Source organism: Orcinus orca, chromosome 14 (assembly GCF_937001465.1).
Source record: "Orcinus orca chromosome 14, mOrcOrc1.1, whole genome shotgun sequence".
Classification (NCBI taxonomy): Eukaryota; Metazoa; Chordata; class Mammalia; order Artiodactyla; family Delphinidae; genus Orcinus; species Orcinus orca.
The window spans coordinates 33,734,013-33,750,535 of record NC_064572.1 but is presented as its reverse complement, the minus strand read 5'-3'; the positions used below and the strand labels follow the sequence as shown (position 1 = coordinate 33,750,535).

The 16,523-nt window shown below is 38.3% G+C and overlaps 1 protein-coding gene and 1 pseudogene across 2 annotated transcripts in view; both read right to left on the bottom strand.

Moving 5' to 3' along the window:
- LRMDA (leucine rich melanocyte differentiation associated) overlaps window positions 1-16,523 on the bottom strand; it is a 1,119,714-nt gene that overhangs the window by 393,364 nt on the left and 709,827 nt on the right. The window lies entirely within an intron of this gene.
- LOC117202574 (uncharacterized) lies at window positions 2,335-2,466 on the bottom strand (annotated as a pseudogene).

Here is a 16,523-nt window from a genome sequence, read left to right as displayed (position 1 = left end):
GAAAGTTAATAAGAGAGATCTTAAATGTTTTCACCACAAAAAGGAATAATAATTATGTGACGTGTTGGAGGTGTTACCTAACACTGAGGTGGTCATCATTTTGCAAATCTATCAAATCAACATGTTGTACACATTAAGCTTATACAGTAAGTCAATTATATCTTAGTAAAGTGAAAAAAATACTCCATTAAACAAAGAAAAAAGAAAGCCAGGCTACAAATTTAGGGACAAAAGGTCTTAAAACCAGCTTCTCTCTTCAGGTACAGATGTAGCTGCACAAATCAACACAAACTATTTGCCACCTCATAGGAAGCAAATGGACTTCTATCAATGAGACAAAACTAAATATTAATCTGGTCTTGAATTTAGTACATACACTAATAATAGCTAATATTTATGTTTACTAAGTCCCAGGTACTTTTCTAAGCATGTCATGAGTTGTAACTCACTGAATACCAAAAGCACCTGTGAGATTGATTTATAGTATTATCTTCACTTTACAGACAGGAGACTGAGGCACGCCCAGAGAAGTAAAGGAACTTGCTCAAGACAGAGCTAGTTAGTAGCGGAAGCAGGAACTAAACTCTAACAGTCTGGCTCATAACCAATGAACCAATGTCCGCCATGAACAAATTCATATCTCCTAGAGACCAGTCTCAGAGCCCCAGTGTAAGAATCTTCAGGAACTTGTTATAACCCCCTGGCCTACACTTGAAGATAGATGTATGGCCATATACTAAGGATGTGCCGGTTTACCAAGGCATTCCCCCACTGTGTGATAGGTTGGATGAATTAGTTTCAGTTTTCTTCAAATTCAGAGTTTCTCTGAGTCTAAAACACATTGGCCAGCCTGGTCCCTAACCTTCCTGGACCCCATGGTGAGGGGACTGCTCTTACTCTTCTAGCCCCAATCCCCTGCTGAGCTCTGCATAGCAATAAAATGACCTGCAATTTGTAAGAGACCAGAATCAATCGAACAAATGGTTCAAAGTCTATAGCCCAACTCCCTGATTATTTTACCTTACAGCTTCCTCTCTGAATATCCCCAGGCACAGGTTATAGCAAACTTCATTGGAAAAATTGTCATTGTCCAGAGGTGAGGCTGTAACATGGCTTTCAACTGGAAGCATTATTTTTCCATTATGAGATGACTAAAAATTTGTGGGGTTTTGTTGTTGTTAGTTGTTCCAGTGACTGTGGAGCACTATTTACAGTCAGTGGACAGGAATGGGAGGCTAACTCTCTTATAATGCATGGGCCAGCCTCACTCACTGGAGAATTGTCCCACCAGAAATGACAAGAGTTTCTTCTCTTATTACAAACGATTTGTTGAGTGTCTACCAGTTCTATTAGTCAAACTGGGCTACAATCTTTTTTCACTAACTTCTAAAACCTTGAGCACTTGAACTTGACCAAACCTTGAGCTTGCTTACTTTCAAGACCCATGAGCCAAGAGGACTTTCTGGCTAAGACTAGATCTCCACAGACGATACACAGAGGTTAAACCATCCTTGCTTCTGAGTCTCCTCAGATGATTGCTGAGGAAAACTCCAATGAAGGCATCCTTCTTCCTCAGAAATGCTAATCTAGAGCCTCAGGTATTTAATCATCAGTCCTAATACCAGTTTCCTATCTGCTCTAATGGAAGGACTGTTCCAACAGTGGGATAAAGAAGAGAACCTCCAACGGGAAAAGCAGCAGGAAAAGCCATTCCCATCGGTGAGGGGAAGAACACTTCAGAGGCTCCAAAGACTGTGGCTGAAAGAGGATTAAAGAAATTCCTCTCACAGAATGAATGGATTCAGACATAAATGTCAATACTTCCTTGAGCCAAATTATTCTGGGAACTGAAAATAGTGAGGAATGGCTAGTTGTAGCAACAAGATCTAGTTTTATGCCAAAGAATCATATCAGCAACAGATTTTATCCAATTGCAGTACCTGGACCAAATTTTCCTGACAATAATTTTAGGATTACTATGGTGCAGGCTGGAGTGAGCTACTCTAAGGAATGGGAGATGGGTTATCAATAGTTCTTAACTTCCCATATAATGTGGCTTCTGTGATACGTTTTATTTTTCCCTTCTTGTATTTCTTTCTTTCCTCCCTACCTTGTCATTCACAATTCATAAAACATCTCTATCATGAATGCCTTTGTAATTTCAGTTTTTTTCTACATTATGTCTTGGCTCCAAGAAGAAACAGTGAATCTCGTGGAATGCATAGAATTCCAAAACCAATGTTATAAACTAAGATCTAAATTTAAGAATGTGAAGGAGAAGAATGTGGGGATGAAGGATATGGAAATAGATCTGGTCACTTTACACTGAATTTTTTTTTATTGAATGAAAAATTCTTTAAATTCTATAGTGCTTTACAATTTTCCAAAGTTTCTGATTAAGCTGATTAGCAATAATCATGCCTCGGATAAACCTCACTGGCTATGATACTGCCACTGTGCAAAGCTACAATAAATTTTTTTAGTAAAACATCATTACAGTAAGAGATACATAGGTGAATATTTTTCTGTGCCTTAATAATTGTCTTTTATCCTTTCCTAAAGGAATTTCTGATGTTGTTTTTCCAGTTTCAGTCCAAATAAATGTGTTAAAAACTCTGTAAAAAAACCCAAACTGCCAAATATAATCGTCAAGTTCACCAAGTTCCAGAACAATGATTACATTTGAACAAAGTTGTTCAAAACACTAAAGAAGGAAGGAAGGCAAGGAAGCTGAAGACAGCCAATGCCTAGCTCGGGAAACCGAAGTCACGAGGATTTCAGCACATAATTCTACCCGTAGGCACATTTTCTGTACAGGCACCAAAACATGGTATCCTAATCGACATGGGAAACCCAGCATGACCCAGATGGGTTCCCAGTAATGTGGTACATGAACTCCCTAACCAGATTTTCCTGGAGCACAAACTATTTTGAGGTGGTTCAGGAAATGGATGTGGTTTGGTGAGAAACTATATAATTCAAAATCCTGTGGCTAAAAAGTCAGCAAAATTTTGTGGAAGAAGAGAGAGACATTTGAGCATGTTTCAGCTCGGTATTTAATTTATAATTCATAAAGCAGGTGGATTATTCCTGAGGTCAAAAAACTTTTCCTTAAGTTTTTTCTATCTACCCTAAATAGGTACCCTTTCAAATTAGGTCCTCTATTTTCCTGCAATCTGTGATGCTAATTTTAAAAATATAAAATAACAAAACAAAAAAGTATTGTGTTACCTACAAGGAAGGTCACAGAGCCTCGTTCCCTGAATATTCTAGCCAGGGATCAGCAAAACTTTTCTGTAAAGGGCCAGAGAGTAAATACCTGAGGCTTTCTGGGCCACACATAGTCTTCACCACATGTTCTTCTTTTCTATTTTTTTAAACAATCTTAAAAAAATATAAAAACCATTCTTAGCTCAGATGTACAAAAACAGGCCACTAGTCATATCTGGCCCATGGGCTTTAGTTTGCTGACCCCTATTCGAGATAAACAGGTGGACAGACTGTCTTTGTGGACACTACTCATTGGAGAGTAAAACAGATACCCACCCTACCCTCCCTGCCAACTCTACAAGTTGATGAAATTGACAAAAATAAATCTGTAAAATTTTCAAACAGATTTTAAATCATCAAATCATTAGCAGACATTTCAATATCTGACAAAAGATAAATCTTAGTAAAGATAAAGAGTATCTGTATTCAGTCTCCTACACTGCAAACTCACCTTGTGACCTAGAGCAAATTCCTAACCTCTGATTTCTCATTACAAAAAAAATTAGATATTTGCATTAAGTGATCTCTAGAGAAACACCCAGCCTTGGTTCTCTGAGATTCCATGAATGGCCCTAGAAAGCTCTAGAGGGATTTTTAAGGAAATGCCCCAAAGTGATCTTTGCTGCATTAAGAAAAACTCATCGGGATGACTGTCACCCTATTTGATAGTCTCCAGAAAAGCGAATGGTCCTCATTTTGCCTTGACTAAATCTCCCATCACAGAAGATGGCATTCCCATGGCTTTAGCTAAATGTATAGTCATTTACATAACAAAACAGAGACAATGGGTTCATGAGAGTAATCCTCAGAAATAAAACATATGGGCTTTTCAGTGGTTATCGTAAGGAGGAATCAGACACTTTGGCCCGGGAATCAAAATCATGAGAATCTCTTATGATTCCAGAACTTCTTTAACACTACTATATTTCTTATTTTTGTGATCCCCAAAGCTATTAACAGTAAAGTCAATTAAAACACATCTTTCTGGGCTTCCCTGGTGGTGCAGTGGTTGAGAATCTGCCTGCTAATACAGGGGACACGGGTTCGAGCCCTGGTCTGGGAGGATCCCACATGTCACAGGGCAACTAGGTCCGTGAGCCACAACTACTGAGCCTGCACGTCTGGAGCCTGTGCTCCGCAACAAGAGAGGCCGCCATAGTGAGAGGCCCGCGCACCGCGATGAAGACTGGCCCCCACTTGCCACTAGAGAAAGCCCTCGCACAGAAACAAAGACGCAACACAGCAAAAATAAATAAATGAATAAACTCCTACCCCCAACATCTTAAAAAAAAAACACACACACATCTTTCTGATCTTTAATTTTATACCATTACGATTTCTCAAACTAGCGATAGACTGGGTTAAGCCAGGTACGCGTTTTATGGAAAGACGTCTTCTAGATACTAATTGTGCAGTATGCTTCATGAGCAGTATCATTTTCTTCAACTTGAAAAACATGTTTACTTTCTGTTTCTCTCCCATCAGTAAGACACAGTCAATGGTAAAAGCACACACTTTCATTGATTTATCAGACATACATTTAGAATTGAACCCAACTGGCTGGGACTCACATCAAGTAGGGTTAATAAGATATTTCCCATCCTGCCTATTCAGAAACCCTTGGTCCTGCTCAGATTTCTCTACTCACTCAAGCTCCCTAAAGATAAATGAGCCTTATCCACAGAAAGGAAATAGGCCATTTATCTGACATCGCATTATTTACTGACATTAAAAATGATAATATCCATCAACAAGCAGCTAAATCCCAAGCGAGAACAAAGCTACAACTGTCTTTTATATAGTTACAAGGAGATGCTGACTGAGCTGCCATTTATGTTCCAATAATGTCACTACTGTTACAAGAAACTCACAGTTTGTTATTAACATAATTTCCCATGTGTTTATTTGGGACTGGGGAACTGTCTTTTGGCCTTTTCTGAACTTTCTCATAAAACTAAAACCTGGAATTACAATGACAGAACTATGAACATATTTGCTTTGGGGGAAAGTTTTTCATTTTAAAAATACATTATCCTTCCCTTTCATTTTCTTATGTTTAACAAAAGTACCGTTACCTATAATCCTCATAACAACCCAGCAAGCCAGATATTATTATCTGCATTTTCGACATAAGTAACTTGAGGCTCAAAGAGGTTTGTTAAATAAACTGCCCAAATTCACAGGGCTAGTGAACGGTGGGTCCAGATTGGAACCCATGGGTTTGTCTGACGCTGCTGGTGATCCTGCCCCTTCTCTTTCTACCTCTTTTCCCTCTCCCTCCCTCCTTCCCTCCCTCCATTCTTTCCCTCCCTTTTTTCCTCCCTCCCTGCCCCCATCCATCCATCCACTTACTTACCTACCTACCTACATATCTATCTACCTTCCTAAACAAACAACTTGTCCTTATAAAAGGCTGTTTCTTGAAATCATCATCCCACAACAATTTAGTTCTATCCCAAAGTACACACCACAACACTGAGTACCTTAACAAAGCTTAAGGACACATAAGCAACACACACAGGACTGACAAACATTCTGGGTTATTAGCTTCAACTTAAGAAAACCCACATGTGATTGACTGACAGGAATGACCTGTCAGCTGGGGTTATTTAGAAGTAAAGTCAAAGAAACAGTGAGCCAAGACTGTACACGTTGTTATCGAAGAATATTTTTACGCCCTAAAAAAAGTAAGCTCTCTGAATCTTGAACTAAAACTCAGCTGCTATTTAAAAACAGAGAGTGCTGGAATCTGATTTTCCTCCCGTGGCCTTCACTGAGAGGCACTGGCAACAGCAAGGGCTCTTGAGTTAAATCTTCTAAGGCACCAACTCTGGTCCTATCTCATTCCCCTTCATCTTCCTCTGTCCCGTTAAAAGGTGTAAAGCAATTATACTCCAATAAAGATGTTAAAAAATAAATAAAAATAGAAAAAATATAAAATAAACTTTATATGCGTCATTCTATCTTCAGAATCCTGTGAAGAGATTATCATTACCACCAATTTATTGATGATGAAACTATAGTTTCACTTGGTCAAAGTTGTTTCAATTGCAAATGATGTAATTGTAATTGAAAGAAAAATGTTTATGGTTCTAAAGACAGTGATCTTTTTACTGTACTACTAAACGTTATACATATGATCTCCAGAACTTTGTACATGAAATGGCAATATATATGAGCAAGAATATTTACTGTACCCTTTTTGTGATAAAATATGTAGACGAAAAAACTAAATGTCTATCAATAAAGTATTTCTAATTAAAGTACAGATGTTCATGAGATTCTATAATGTTATCAAAATGTAAGGTGGGTCGATATGGACCTAAACAGATATTTAGTGACAAAGGGAATTACAGATGACTGTGTAAAATAAGAAAATATCTGTTAAATATATCTGTCTGTTATAATGATGGACACATGTCATTATACATTTGTCTAAACTCATAGCATATACAACAGTGAACTCTAATGTAAACTGTGGACTTTGGGGTACCAGGGAACTCTCTATAACTTCTGCTCAATTTTTCTGTGAACCTAACACTGCTCTAAAATATAAAGTCTTTAAAAAAGAAAAAAAAGATAAGGCAAGAAGGACAGGTGGACACTTACAGACCCCTGGCCTCATCAGCACCCTCCCTGTCCATCATCATTTGTTGCATGTATTTTAGTTTGACGATCTTGGACTGTGTCTTTCTAATACCAGAACAGCCTGGTAGGAAAAGAAAATATGTAATATGACAATTTATTGACCAAGATTACTCCAAGCAACTGATTTCACAAGTTTTGTTTGTTTGTTTCCCAAAGCTGTCCAAACTGATGACACCATAGGCATTTCTGATGCGTAGAAAGAAGCCTGGTGTCAGCATATGACCGGCATTCTCATTTCTGACTGGCAAACGGTTGCTGGCTCCCCAGCTACATTCTGATCAGGATGAATTACAGATATAATTCAAAATCAAGAAAACTGCTCAAGTACAACACATGAGGCTTCTGCCAAAGTTGAAAATCATTAGTTGGACATGAACATGGCTGAGCACACAGCTCTGTTTTGAACTCTTTTATTTCTGTATTATTGCTCATTCACTTAAAGAGAAATACATGAGGCAGAGAGACAAGATCTCCTTCCCTTTTCATGTTTCTCCAATTTATCTTCCTTGGCATAATAAATTTCTCAAGCCAAAGAGTGGAGAGTGTTGTCTTGTTTCCCTCTGTTTTTTCCATTATCTCAGTTATCTCTCATTTATTTTTTTAGCCTTTTCTCTTATCACAACAGTTTCTCAGGACATCATAAAGTTGGAATGAGGAACCTCCCACCCCTCCGTGGTTGCCTACAGATATTTCAGGCCCCACACACTCAGTCACGTGGCTTTGTTACTGTGGCATGTTTGGAAAGAAGAAGAAATCCCAGATATTCCTCAACTAGAACTGATGGCTCAACTTTGAATTACTTTTGATATATAAACATCACTCTCTGTGTGAAACTTTCTCTAGCAACAATATCATTTTCCATAAAACCTGCTTAAGTACCCTTGCTTATTCTGAATAATCAAGGGAGTCCAACTATTTATGCTCTCAGTGGGATGCATTATGAAGAAAAGTACTGGTTCTAGAACCTAGTTTTGTTTTTAAGGCTGATATTTAAAACTTTTTATTTGGGGCATTTCCAAAAAAATTTGTATTCGTAAGTATAGGGACTATAGTATAATGAACCTGCAAGTATCCATAAGTGAACACACAGCTAATCTTATTTCCACTATACCCACCTCCATCCATTTGCTTTTCTCTCAAGCAGATTTCTTTTTAACAAATCCCAGATATCATACAATTTCTTCCATATATACGGCTAGGTATCTCTAAGAGATACGGACTTCTAAATTTTAGACATATAACCACAACATCATTATGACACCTATAAAAGTTACAATTTCTGATATCAAATATTTAGTCAGTGCTCAAATTTCCCTGATAATCTCAGAAAATTTTTAACATTTGTTTTATTCAAAGTAGGGCCCAAACACTGTCCACACAGCCAGCACAATTCTTGATGTCAGTTTGTTCATGTGAAAATAAGAATGTTAGATGGTTATTTTAGTTTTAGCATAAAGGGTTTAAAATATATTTTTCCAAATTAAAATATAAAGTACAGAAATTAATTTTTAAAGTTTTCACCATGTATGCTTATCCAGAAACAAGATTATTGTTTTGATAATAAATGGCATGATACTTATATATTTCCTATTTACCATGTGACTTTAAGATCTCTTCCCACTGATCCATTTTAACTTCTGTCTAGAATTCCACCTCATGAATAGACTGCATCTTATCTAATCCCCTATTAATGGACATCTGTTTTGTTTCCAATTTTCCACAGAACAGTGTTATATAATGGACATCCTTATAAATGTCACCTTATGCATATATGCAAGATTCTTTAGGACATACAGCTGTGTGTGGGAATTGCTGGATTACTGGGAGTAATAACATTTTTAATGTACATCTAATGGCAGTAGATGAGATTTCAACACAATCTTCAAGGTTTCTTGCAGCTTTGCTACTCAATGAGTATCACTGAATCTATTTTTTAAAACGGTTGCATCCTTAGTAATATTAATGGTGGTGACGTGTTACTGATTTTGCCATTTCTAATGATGTCTTCTATTACTTCTTAGTAGCACTACCTCTTTAAAAAATAATATCAGCTTTCATTTTGCAAGACCCTGAGCTAAGGACTCAAGCTAAAAAACACAGGACCATGTACTTCCTGGCCTTAAATTTGGAGAAGTATATAGAACAGACACCTAAAAATATACATAATGATTGAAGGTGGTTTACAGAAGTCATGACTAGAGTCTAGACCTACCATTAGTCTACAGGAAGGGAGAGGACACCAGGGCCTGGTTTAGAAGGCTTTCTTTATACAAGAAATAAAGAAGTTTAGCAGGAAGAAGTGGGAAAGGTCTTCAGCTCACTTTGATTCAGGAAGGGAACAATCTGTTTTGTCCATATAAGAGAAATGAAATGCATAACTATGAGTTCCCAACAACCATGAGCTTGCTGCAAGCTACTGGGGCCCAAAGAGATGCCCTCCAGGGCTTCTGAGCCCTTAGAGAAGGCTGGTTGCTGTGCTTTCTGGGAGGAACAACTCCGACAAGAAGTTAAAAGGCCCCATTGACCTAAGCATGATAACATTGACACTTTCAATCAGCCAGAGGCTGTCAGGTTTAGCCATTTACGTTGTATAAATCCACTTTTCCTGACTATGTTTGAGTTACTTTCCTCCAGCACAGATGGAGAAAGTGATTTTTTTTTCCCCCTCTTAAAGGAAGTCTTCCCAGATGAATCACATCCAACACTAATCACTCTTTTAAGAACACAGTTCTATATTAGACTTGGCTTACGATTATCCTTACATTGCTATAATTGGACAGTTTAGCTACATTATAAGGTATCTGAGCAGAGACATTTCCTATTTCAATGCATTCCAGGACTCCATAATTGACAGCTTTGTTCCTGTTCATACCTAGAGGCTGAAAAATACTTGCTAAACGAAACAGTCAGAATAGACTAGGAAATCCCAAAATCTGAGCACCACAGCATAAAAAAAACAGTATCATCTGTGGGTCTGAGTGACTGTCCAGGGCAGCTGTCTAGTAATCCAGTTACTTTGATGTTGTGACTACACCACAGCAAAACACAAGGTGTCCTCCAAGATGACCTCAGCTGGGAAGAAGAGTAACTGAAAAGTTGCACAGGATCTTTTCACACCTCAGCTCAGAAAAGAAAAGAAAAAAAAACAGATATTGGTGAATACAGGTAGTGTCTACTATACTAATATATTTCTTCTGTAATGTAGCTTTCAGGTAAGTGGGAAGTCTGCCCTTAGGCAGAATAAGCAACTGATGATCCCTCCTCTTAGGTGGTAGAAGCACCTCTTCTGATAGCCCTTAGGGAGAAGAGATGAGAGATTTAAGACATATCCATTCCATCCTATATTTCAGGTTACCGATGGAAAACTATGAGCACCCCACAGTGATACATCCCTTAAATATGAGTTCATGACTCTCTGGAGAACCCAGTCCATGTTCTTTTCCTTAAAGATCACCAAAGACTTGGACCTGGTGATCTTGATCAAGGGTAATTTATTTCCATATTGTCTTCTTTTGACTTAGCTTTTCTCATTTATTTAACAAAATATTATTCAGAACAACTTCTCTAGTAAGAGAAATGCCAGGTTTTAGATGATAGGTGAAGTCAAGTGAATAAGTTCTAGCAAACGGACTTAGAGCAGAAGAATTTTATATATCTCCTAGGCAATACCCTTAAAGGGGATGAACATGCTACTCTCTCCTTCTTTTCCCATCTTTTCTGACTGGAATACAGCTGTAGGGAGGTACTCTTCTTCACCACAAAGACTGTAAGTACAGTACATGAATAAACCTGAAGGAACTGGGCCCCTGCCATGGTAGAACCACTGTATCAGTTCTGCCTTGCTATGTCTGGACCATACTGTAAGAGAGAAATGAAGTTCTATTTGGCTGATACTGAAAATATATCCTAATTAACCCAGTGTTTCAGAAGCTTTCAGGCACCAGGTTCTTTAAGATAAAAAAGAAGCCTTGGGCTTCCCTGGTGGCCCAGTGGTTGAGAGTCCGCTTGCCGATGCAGGGGACAGGGGTTCGTGCCCTGGTCCGGGAAGATCCCACATGCTGCAGAGCGGCTGGGCCTGTGAGCCATGGCCACTGAGCCTGCGTGTCCGGAGCCTGTGCTCCACAACCGGAGAGGCCACAACAGTGAGAGGCCTGCGTACTGCAAAAAAAAAAAAAAAAAAAAAAAAAGAATGCCTACTCTCTAGTCTTTTAAACATATAGTGCTGGGACAACTGGATATGCACATGCAAAAGAATGAATTTGACCCCCAATGCACACCATATACAAAAATTAACTCAAAATGGATCAAAGACTTAAATATAAGAGCTAAAACTACAAAACTTTTAGAAGGACACATAGGCATAAGTCTTTATGACCTTGGATTAGGCAATGGTTTCTTGGATATGACACCAAAAGCACAAAGAAGGAAAGAAAAAATTGATAAACTGGATGGCAACAAAATTAAAAACTTTTACAAAAAGGATACTATCAAGAAAGTACAAATACAACCTCTAGAATGGGGGAAAATTTTTGCAAATCATATATTTCATAAAGGTTTAATATCCAGAATATATGAAGAACTCATAACTCAACAGCAAAAATATAAATAATTCAATTTAAAAATGTGCAAAGGATTTGAATAGTTATCTAAATACTATATACAATGACCAATAAGCAAATGAAAAGATAATATCATTAGTCATTAGAGAAATAAAAATAAAAACCAAAATGAGTTTAAGAAATGAAAAGTAACAAGTATTGGCAAGGATGTGGAGAAACTGAAACTCTCATACATTGCTAGTGGGAATATAAAATGGTGCTGCCTCTGTGGAAAATAATTTTGCAGTTCCTCAAAAAAGTGGACATAGAGTTAACATATAACACAGAAATTCCATTCTTAAGTGTATACCCAAGAGAATGGAAAACATATTCATACAAAAACTTACACAAAAATATTCATAGCAGCATTATTTTTTAATAGCCAAAAAGTGGAAATAACCAAAATGTCCATCAACAGAATTATGGCTAAACAAATATGGTATATCCATACAATGGAATATTATTTAGCCATAAAAAGTAATAAAGTTCTGATTCATGATAAAACATGGATAAATCTTGAAAACATTATGCTAAGTGAAAGAAGTGTGACACAAAAGGATAAATACTGTATGATTCCATCTTTGTTAAATGCCTAGAAAAGGCAAATTGATAGAGACAGAAAGCAGATTATAAGTTGTCAGGGTCTGAAGGAAGGGGGAAATTGGGGAGTGAATGCAAATGGTTATGGGGTTGCTTTTTGGGATAATGTAAATTTTCTAGAATTGAATAGTGGTGATAGTTATACAAACTTGTAATTATACTAAAAGCCAAAGAATTTGACACTTTAAAATAGTGACCTTTATAAGAATTTTTTTGTGAATTATATCTCAAAAAAACTAAAAACAAAATGCCCCTCTCTTACCACTACTACATTGCACTGGAGGCCCTATACAGTGTGATAATACAAGAAAAAGAAAACTATAAGGAATTGAAAGGAAGAAACAAACCTCTAATTTTTTGATAAATAACTATCTACTCAGAAAACAAATAAAAGTTCAGTTAGGATATTGTATATTAAGATCAACACAAAAGTCAATTGATTTTTTATACATCAGCAAGAAACAAAAAAAAATGCAGTTCAAAGTATACAGTTTACAACATCAACAAAATTTAAGTACTTAAAGAAAAACTAATTATAGGAATGTTTATAGCAGCATTGTTCATAATAGCCAAAAAATGGAAACAACCCAAGTATCAACTGATGAATGAACAAAATACAAGTTCCATACAATGGAATATTATTTAGTCATGAAAAATCATGAAGTACTGATATATGACACAATATGGATAAACCCTGAAAACATGTGATATGAAAGAAGCTAGTCACAAAAGACCAAATATTTATATGAAATGTCCAGGATAGGCAAATCCATAGAGACAGAAAGGAGATTAGTATGCATCAGCTGCTGGCAGGAAGAAGAATGAGAAGAGACTGCTAATGGGTACAAGGTTTCCTACTGGGGTGATAAAAATGTTCTAAAATTAGATAGTGATGATGGTTATACAAGTCTGTGAATATAAATGTCATCAAGTTGTACATTTTTTAAAAAATCTACATAAATACAGATACATTCTGAATTTATAGATGGGACGATTCAATTCTTCCCAGTTTGATCTATACATTATGTGTAGTTCCAATGAAAACTCCAATAGGATTTTTAGTGAAATATAAGTTGGTTCTGAATTTTACATGAAAGAACAAAGGGCCAGAAAAAGGCAAGTTACTCCTAGAGAAGAATAAAGACATTATAAAGCTACTGTAATGAAGGAACCCTCCTATACTTTCAGTGGGCATGTAAATGGGCGCAGCCACTATGGAGAACAGTATGGAGGCTCCTTAAAAAACTAAAACTAGAGCTACCGTATAATCCTGCAATCCCATTCCTGGGCATATATCCAGGGAAAACTCTAATTCAAAAAGACACATGCACCCCAATGTTCATAGCAGCACTATTTACAACAGCCAAGACATGAAAGCAACCTAAATGTCCATCATCAGATGAACGGATAAAGAAGATGTGGTATATATATACAATGGAATAGAAAAAGAATGAAATAATGCCATTTGCAGCAACATGGATGGACCTAGAGATGATCATATTAAGTGAAGTAAGTCAGACTAATACCATATACAGTTATATGTAGAATCTAAAAAAATTATACAAATTAACTTATTTATAGAACAGAAATTGACCTACAGACATAGAAAACAAACTTAAGATTACCCAAGGGGACAGTGGGGGAGTGCGGGAGAGATAAATTAGGAGTTTGGGATTAACATATACATGCTACTATATATATAATATATATAATAGGTAAACAACAAGGACCTACTGTACAGCACAGGGACCTATACTCAATATCTCGTAATAACCTATAATGGAAAAGAATCTGAAAAAGAAAAAAAATATATATATATGGATAACTGAATCACTTTGCTGTACACTCGAAACTAACACAACATTGCAAATGAACTCTACTTCAATCAAAAAAAAAAAAAGACTGTATGACTTGGTTCAGCAATAGAAACCAGACCAATGACAGAATAAAGAAGTCAAAAACAGATCCACTTATGTATGGAAACTACAGATACCACAAAGAAGGCACCACATCTCAGTGACAAAGAACCATCTAATAGATGTCTTAGAAATAAGCAACTGTCCACATGGAAAAATAATGTGTAGGTAAAGGACAGGCTGGGGGAGAGTACAGAGTGGACATTCTAGAAACAAAGCCAAAGGATCTGAGTCTATCCAAAAGTCAAGTTAAGACTTGCGGATCCTCTGTAACAGTGACAGGGGGTGGAACACAGAGGACCAGCTCTAGGATAGTGGGCAATGCTAATGTCATGAAGACAGGGTTGATCAGACAGAGGGTGAATGTTGGATCCTTGTGCCTGTGATTACAGAAGGCTAACTGATTACTTTCCTGGAAAAAAAGGTCTTTCCAACCATTCACTCATTTGTTCATTCACTGAGTCACACAACAAATATTTACCAGGCTCCTGGTACATGCCAGGCACTATTCTAAGTGCTAAGGATACAGAGGCTTACATTCTTCCAGTAGTCAAACAGACAAGAAATACATACATAAATAAAATTATTGCAAATAATGGCCATGGAAAAAATAAAACTGGGTAATGGGATAGAAGGCGATTGGGGATGGTTGTGGGCTTAGGGGATTACTTTAGAAAAGGTGGTCAGCGAAAATCTCTCTGAGAAAGTGAGAGTAACAAACCCTTGTGCCCTTGTAACAAACTGAAATAACTGCAACTAAAAAGTCGGTTCCATAAAATGTCTAATAGCAAAGGAAAATCAGAGTCAGCCTGGAAGATGTAAACGTTATTTGAAGCTGACAAACAAGGTCTTCAAACCACGGGAAACATAAACTGAAAGGTTGGAGTTGCTTGTGTGGCCTGCATCTTGAAGGTGCCCTCCCTGCTTGGCCCCGATAAGGTCTGGAGGCCCCACTGGGCTGTAGAGAGGTGTACATGGCGCACCTGAATCCGGCTGCCCGGCCGAGCTTTAATAGAGAGCCTCTATTAATTATCTGAGTGATGGCATTGCTTCTCTGGACTCACAGCTAAATAAAGCCACCCCAGTTGCTTGGCCATAAGCTCTTAAAGGTGAACACAAAACTGTGTCTCAGTGGATGCAGCATTTGGCGCTGATCGAAGAGTTTCAACGTCATTTCGCAGTTAATAATTAGCTCTGCCTTGGTCCCCACAAAGGGTGCCACCAAAACAAAAGGGGGAGTTGAGTGTGTTCGCTACACTTGCCACTGGTATAAATAGGCAAAGGGATGATTACTGAATGAGGGGGGAATTAAACACAACAGTGAACAAAGACAAAGGCCCACAGCTCGGCTGTCCACGAACCGAGACAAGCTGTATCCAGAGGGAGGCTGCAGAGAACGACACACACACATACAAATCCGTTTAATGGACAGGTTTTGAAGACTTCATTTTCACCTTGCGTTATGACAGCCGTAGTATTTTATTCACATCCTGACGTGTTAAGAGGCCAGGGTCAGCTGAGGTAGAGACATGTATTCTTGGGGGGAGTCACTGGAGAGGTGGAGGGGCCACATTTCTGTGTGGGCGACAGAGGGAAAACAGAGAAGGCCCAAACACACAAACCATCACCCTTCAGGCCCCCTTTGTGAGGGGAGCCAGAGCCAACGTTCTAAAGCGTTGTTTGGATGACACACAAAGCAGAGGAGGCACCAACACAAATGTCGCCGCTGCAGTCGTTGGACAGGGCCCGCCCGCACCTCAAAGTGGCCATATTATAGACTGGGCCGGGACTCAGGACGGGCTGAGAAAGCTCTGCTCAAAGGCATCTAGTATGAAGAGTAGAGAGCTGGGAGGCTGGCTCTCGGCCATGATTTGCAGGCTCAGGAGAGGTCGCTGCTGGTCGGCAGCCTTTCTGCACATTTTATTCCAGTGAGTTCCTAGAGAATGCTGCCCTCCGAGGAAGCAGCGGTAACCCCTCGTGTTTGACCAGCTTGATGCTGAGGGTCTGGGTAGAGAAGAGCCCGGGAGAGCAGCAACTGGCCAAACCCTAGGGAGTCCTGGTTGGCTTTCTAGGTACATCTCTACTTCTCTATACAACCATTCTTCTCCCTTTTAGGGCTTCCTCACATCAGCCAGGTGTCCATTCCCACAGGCTTGCTTTCCAACCAGGTGTTTGAAGGGAAAGGATCTGATCAATTAATCCCTGTGGAAAATTTAGGTGATAATGAGCTTAAAGGTTCTCCCCACCCCCTCCAGGGACATTTGCATTTTAATACAGGACTAACCAACCCACAGGCCTGTAAGAACTATAGCAATGAAATAGTCATTGTGGAATTTTCTGTTCTGAGGCAGCCCAGAAGGGAGATGTTTACGGGCTCCATGAACTTCCTGGCCTCCCCGTAGTCACATCGTGTCCACACACCATGTAGACCTCTGCAAAAATTTGTAGGCTTTTATTTCACCTTTTCTCTGCCTATGTCACTCAGGTGTTG